Below are 6,473 nucleotides of genomic sequence, written 5' to 3'. Positions count from 1 at the left end.
GATTTTGCAAAATGAATTGGATACCCAACCATTAGATATCAAAACTTGAAAAACACATGCAAAGGCATTGAAAAATATTAACACAATTTTTACCAAAAACAAAGAAAATTCATTTTGTGAATTGTGATTAAGCCAATATCGAATAGACAATTTTTTTTTTTTAACTTACGCAAAATAATTATCTATATATAAAATAAAAAACATAAAATAATGATGATTCAATTCTTTTTTAAATATTATTTGGGTATCTTAAAATATTTTTCTTAATATTTTTAAATACAAAATAATTTTATACAAAAATTTCCATAATCTTTTATTTTTTCTTAAATTTTGATAAAATAATTTTATTTTTACTAAATGTTAATCATTATCTTATATATTTAATTATACATTAATCATCTTACCCATCTTTATTGAAACCAAGATTTCTTTCATGAGATTTCTTTTAACCATGAAGGTAACAAAAACAACCCTACCTTCCAAATGTGCAATTTTTTATTTTTTATTTTTTATTTATTTTTTATTTTTATTTATTTATTTATTATTATTTTTTTTTTTTCTGAATCAGACTAATCTATTATATTACAAAAAGTCAAAATTTACAGCATCAGTGTTACAACAGAGCCATAGCCCTGTGATTCCTGTCGAGAGATTGACAGAATGCTCAGGAATAATCATGTCCAAAATTACATGGGAACAAAATTGGAAGCGTATCGACACAGGACAGTACATGAGACCGACACTTAACATATATGGATAGCCGACACTGAAACACATAAGGACTAAAACATATATGGATATCCGACACTGAAACATATAAGGACTGAAACACATAAGGACTGAGTCCTGACACATACAAGATAACGGTGAGAGCAAACTGAGAAAACTTTCCCTTCTCAGAGACTTGGAGCGAACTGCAGGTCGAGTTATTCATCATCTGTGGTGTGCGGATCGTCCTCCTCTTTGCATATGAATTGCTTGGGGATGTCCAAGTCGGGAAGATTGTTCCTCTGCGCGGGTTCGCTGGGGCCTGCCCGAGGGTCTGGGGAGGAACTATCTTTGTTGGGGCGCAGCATGTCAATAGCAGGAACTTGCATGTCGATTGTGGGAACCAACCCTGGATTTCGAGGAGGGCTTGCCTGCAGAGCTTCCCTTTGACCACCAGGATTGCTACAATGCTCCACCGAAACTGAAACTATGAAAGTTGAATTTGCCAGAGTGCATGGAATTCGATATCTCACCATGGGATGCGCAGAGTGGCCACAATCCATTATTTCCCGATGCTCCGTTGCCCTGCCACGGCCGACTGCACGTCCTCTGGAGCGACGGTGGTCTGATGAAACCTCAATTGAGGAAGAGGGGGAAATAGCTTGCCTCTGAGACGAAGCACGACCTTTGGAGCTTCCGCGCCTGCTAATCATCCTTTGGCGCTCACGCTGCATCCCCAAATTGGCCAGAGAGCAGGAGTACCCCTTCGTAATCTCCCTCAGAACCAGAGAGTAATCCAACGCAACCTCCGAACGCCCAAACCTTATGCATGATTGCGGGAGAATGACAGAGGTGCCAGGCCTTTGTAACTCCATTTTCCCGCTACCAAGGAGAGCAGTTAATACCGAAAGGACTCGAATTAAATCCCGCAGATGGACTGTCGCCGCCGATCTTAAATGACCACCGGACTTGTAATGCGTGGCTCGTCTGGGCTGACACATGCCCATGTGACGAGCCACTAACCTGCTACGCGCTGGAGCCACCCGCATCCGGGACCCAAATGTGCAATTATAACTATATAAATGATAATAATGAAATGCAATATCTGTGAATGCTCTCTTTTGTGAGAAATCGAATTATACTAATTCTTATAGAGGCCAATATTTCTTGGAGAGCTAAAATTCTTATTGCTTAGATAAGGGTTAATTCTCATCAACTCCGTTGTGAAACAAGGCGCTGGAAAAGGCCAAAAGAAGTGTGGGAAGAAAGAATATGCATTTTTTGTTCTTCTAGAAAAGTAGAAACAGAAAAACATTTCATTTTAGAATCTGAGGCAAAGACAACATAGAAAGTTATGCAGATATGCTGGCAGCTAGCTTTTGGAATAATCTATTTAGCCAGAGATTTGTGGAGACTCTGGGAGCATTTATTTTGAAGCTTCACAGGAAAAAAAACCCAAATACATCAAGCAAATGAAAAAACAATCTGATCCATAAGCTATCTTTAACTTCCCAATCATGAATATATATATATATATATATTCATTCCCAATAGGATTCACACTTCACATTTTTTTTTTTTCTATCGTACTTCTCACTTCACATCTATTTTTCTTTTTTCAGCCACTTATAGACTTCACACTTCGCGTGCCGTGACGTGCCCTGAAAGTAAATAAAATTTTAAACTTACTTTAGTTGCGATAAACCATATTATTTTATAGCTAGAACAGAACCCACCGTATAAAGAAAAATGAAAAATAACAGCCGACACTCCTGTTCATTGGGCAAATCAGATTCCCACCTTGACTTGCCTGGGCAACCATACTTTACCAATCAGATTTAGATGTTGGGGCAAAACATGGAAGGCCGCAAAACTTTAAATTCACACGCTGTTCTTTTACAAATATACATCCTGCATCGATAAGGCGTTCAATGGACGGAGATGATACAGATCGGAATGGCAAGATGCAGACTGGTTAGGACAGGAAAACAAATAATTCAAAAGTCCCATTCCAAGCAAAGAATTTACATACAATTCTCAGTTGATGGGGTTTGCTTACAGAACCTGCGGATATGGATCTTAATTAAGACACAAACCTGGGTGTTCGGCAAGGTCGGTGTAATGATTTTGATATTATTTGTTTACCCTAAAGCTTTGAATGTTGGTCTAGATTTTTGCAAATGTTGAGACCCCCAATTTTTAAAAACATTCTGAGCAGATATTTAGGTGGGCATTTTTAATATACAATTTGGTGAAATTCAATTACATTTTATTACAGTTTTGTTGAAATATTAGGCCATTTTTTTGTTAAATTGGTCCAAGAATTCCACCGTTATTGAGGTCTTTGTTTCCCTGTTGGTCAATTCTGTGAATCTTGGAAGGCATCAGGTCTATCGATTTTGTTGGTGAGAGCATTAGGTGTTGTTTTTTATTTTTTTATTTTTAATGTTGTAAAATAGTAGTTCTATTCTGTTGGTAAAACATTAGGTCAGTTTTTGGAATGTTGTAATAAGGTCTGTTAATTTTATTGGTAAAACATTAGGTTCAGTTATGCCTTATCTTTTTCATGTCAGATCGTTGGATTTTACTGTGATTGATATTTGTGTTTCAGAGTTGGAATTTTCTGTCAAAAAGGGGTGTTGGGTAGGGTATTTGATAAAGGGGGAGGTTGATAGCATTGGTTTGCAGAAGAAGGGGTTACGGTGTTAATTAGGGTTTGTGGGGGGTAGGTTTTGCATCTTACACAGGGTGGTGTTTGTAATGGGCTCTGTTTGGAGCCTTGTGGCCAATAGGAGCTCTGAGGTTCAGCGAAAACCCCAAGGTGAATGCAATAAGAGGCAAAGGTCCTGGCTAGGGGAAGAAGGGGAGCGTCGTAGATTGATACCAGGCCTCCCTGATGAGCTATCTATTGGGATTCTGGCCAGGGTGCCTCGCATATGGCATTCTAATTTAAAGGAGGTGTGTAAAACTTGGTATCATGTTCTTAGTGATAATGAAATTTTTGAATTGAGGAAAGAACTACGGTTGACAGAGGAATGGCTGTACATTTTGGTGAAAAGCAGAGAAGGCAGGCTGTTATGGTATTCCCTGGATCCTGTTTCTGGTAGATGGCAGCGGTTGCCTGCAATGCCAGAGGTTGCATCTGAGGAGGAGCTTGATCAGGGGAGTGCATCTTTGGGTTTGTGGGCTGCAATGGGATCTTCCAGTATCAAATTTGCAGGCCGTGTTAAGGGTTGGTTTTGGCGCAACATTGGTCGAGATAGAGTCGCCTTTTGTGGGTGCTCCACAGGAGCCATTGATGGATGCTTGTATGTATTAGGGGGGTTTTCTAGGGACTGTGCTACCAGATATGTATGGCGATTTGACCCTTGCAAAGGTTTATGGACAAAGGTTACTTCCATGAGCACTGCAAGGGCTTATTGCAAAACAGGTGTTCTAAACAATAAGCTTTATGCTGTTGGAGGAGTGAGCAAGGCTCAAGGAGCAGTGGTCCCGCTTCAGTCAGCTGAAGTATATGATCCAGTTGCTGATTTCTGGGTGCAGATTCCTAGCATGCCATTTGCACAAGTTCGTGTCCTGCCAATTGCATTATTGGCAGATGTGTTGAAACCAATTGCAACAGGATTGGCTTCTGTTAGGGGAAGGCTTTATGTGCCTCAGAGCTTATATTCATGGCCTTTCTTTGTGGATGTTGGGGGTGAAATCTTTGATCCTGCTACCAACTCTTGGACGCAAATGCCAACAGGCATGGGAGAGGGGTGGCCTGCAAGGAAGGCCGGGACAAAACTGAGTGCTATAGTGAATGGCAATTTGTATGCTTTGGATCCTTCTAGCTCCTCAACTGGGTGCGAGATTAAAATGTATGATCATGAAGAAGATGTTTGGAAAGTTGTTATGGAAAAAGTACCAATTGTCGACTTTACTGAATCGGAGTTTCCCTACCTGCTAATGGGTTTTCGGGGGAACCTTAATGTTATCACCAAACATGTGAATGGCAATGTGGTGGTTTTATGTGCTGATATGAGTGCCACTGCTGTTTCTTCAACATCAAGTTTTTCATCTTCAACACCTCCACATACAACACACTCTAATTCTAATCCCAATGCACCGGGCTGGAAATGCATTGCCAATCAGAATTTTGGATCAGTTGAGTTAGTGACTTGTCAGGTTCTTGATATCTAACAGGTAATATGCCTATAGTTTACTTTTCTGTCATCTCCTTGCTGTTTATAATATTCGAGAATAACTGTGCAGCAAATAATAGTCGAGTCATTGGGATTTAACTCAAAATTCAATGGGTCATAAATTATAATTGTTTGGCTGCTAATTTGGAGCTGTGCATTCTGTCCCACGCTGAATATACTTGCATTGGCATGACTATTTTGTAGGCCTCTGCACATGGAAGCGATGTTGAACTTTCAAACTTCACATTGACAGGCAGTGACAAAGCTGGATGTATTCATTTCATATTTTAGGCATTTCTAAGATAAAATCCATCTCTGTTTCCTCTTTTTTAAGCCGTGGCAGCATGCCTATATCTCTATAGATGTTTCGGTTGTACGAAAGTATTAATCCAAAATTTTGAGTTGAAGATGTTTTATATCTAGTACAACATGAAGTGCTATTTTTAGCCTTTTGAGATAATGATGACGTTAGCTTCATTGGATATTATAGACATGCAACCTTATACAGGATGGTTGTGTGGAGAAAAGGACTTGGAAAGTTTCCTTTCATCGCTTAAGAGTATATGGAGGTGGCTGACAAGGCCTGTATCAGAGGGACTATCCATCCTGACTAATTTATTTATTACTGTGACTGCTCTTGGTATGAACTGGCAGTATATCAAAGAACAATGGGGGTAAAATAAGATTTTGGAAAACCCAAAATGGGGGATATACGGTGACCACAACTGTTATTACTTAGTAGGTGTCTGAAGCTGCCACCGGATATCTAACTGTTACAAGCCTTTAATAATGAACTGCAATTACTGGTTGTGTCAGTGTGATGTCTGTGTATAAATTTGAAAATGATTAATGTATTACAGCAATGTGCCAATGGAATTTAATCATTGGTAGCTTCAGTGTGATGACTGTGTAAAAAATTAAAAATGATTAATGGATAATAGCAGCGTGCCTATGCTATTTAAGAATTCTATCAGGGAATATCCACTGATTTGTCGTTAGTGAGTATGAATTACAACAGAACACCACATTCATCCATGAAACAAAATCATGATTCATGCATTCGAATGTCAATTTAACTAATATGTTGATAAGTTTGAATATCAAATATCAATCCAAAATCAAAATATTACGAGTTAAAAAGACATAAATAAACAAATTAGAATGTACATCACCAGATTATTTGCATTGAGCGTCTTAAAGTTCTTGACCTTTCTCAAATTTCCCAGGTTAGGGAAATTTGAATTTTCATGGCGTATCATCTTCGTTGCACTACTAGCTGTATAAGAATTATTGTGACGTTCTACTGGTCGTTATCTACGATCACTCGTCATATTTATGTCTTGTCTTCCACGATCACTATTCACACTTCCCTGTCTGGTCTTCCACTCCCTTACCTTACCTAACCTAATCTAATCATTGTTAATAATTATAGACTCATTTATTTGATTTTGTTTGTGTTATTCTCCACTCAGATCAGCTTAATTGGATATGAATATTAAGTATTATTGTTATCCAATTATTAGATTTCTGCATTTCTATTTTATTTTTTTTTAGATAAAATAAAGTAATATCCCATGGATA

At 38.3% G+C, this 6,473-nt stretch overlaps 1 pseudogene across 2 annotated transcripts; it reads left to right on the top strand.

Moving 5' to 3' along the window:
• Positions 1-2,459: 2,459 nt before the first annotated feature.
• Positions 2,460-5,776, top strand: LOC149186845 (F-box/kelch-repeat protein At1g22040 pseudogene; annotated as a pseudogene). Of its 2 annotated transcripts, XR_016255725.1 has the most exons (3): positions 2,460-2,820; positions 3,320-4,893; positions 5,097-5,776. The product of XR_016255725.1 is annotated as an F-box/kelch-repeat protein At1g22040 pseudogene, transcript variant X2 (transcript). The 2 variants fall into 2 exon arrangements; XR_016255724.1 differs by having other exon boundaries at positions 2,460-4,893.
• Positions 5,777-6,473: the final 697 nt, after the last annotated feature.

The sequence above is a fragment of the Pinus tabuliformis genome, chromosome 3_1 (assembly GCF_031772625.1).
Source record: "Pinus tabuliformis cultivar Carrire ecotype Pingquan chromosome 3_1, CPIR1, whole genome shotgun sequence".
NCBI classification, from domain to species: Eukaryota; Viridiplantae; Streptophyta; class Pinopsida; order Pinales; family Pinaceae; genus Pinus; species Pinus tabuliformis.
The sequence above is the reverse complement of the archived record's forward strand: the minus strand, read 5'-3'. Positions and strand labels throughout refer to the sequence as shown.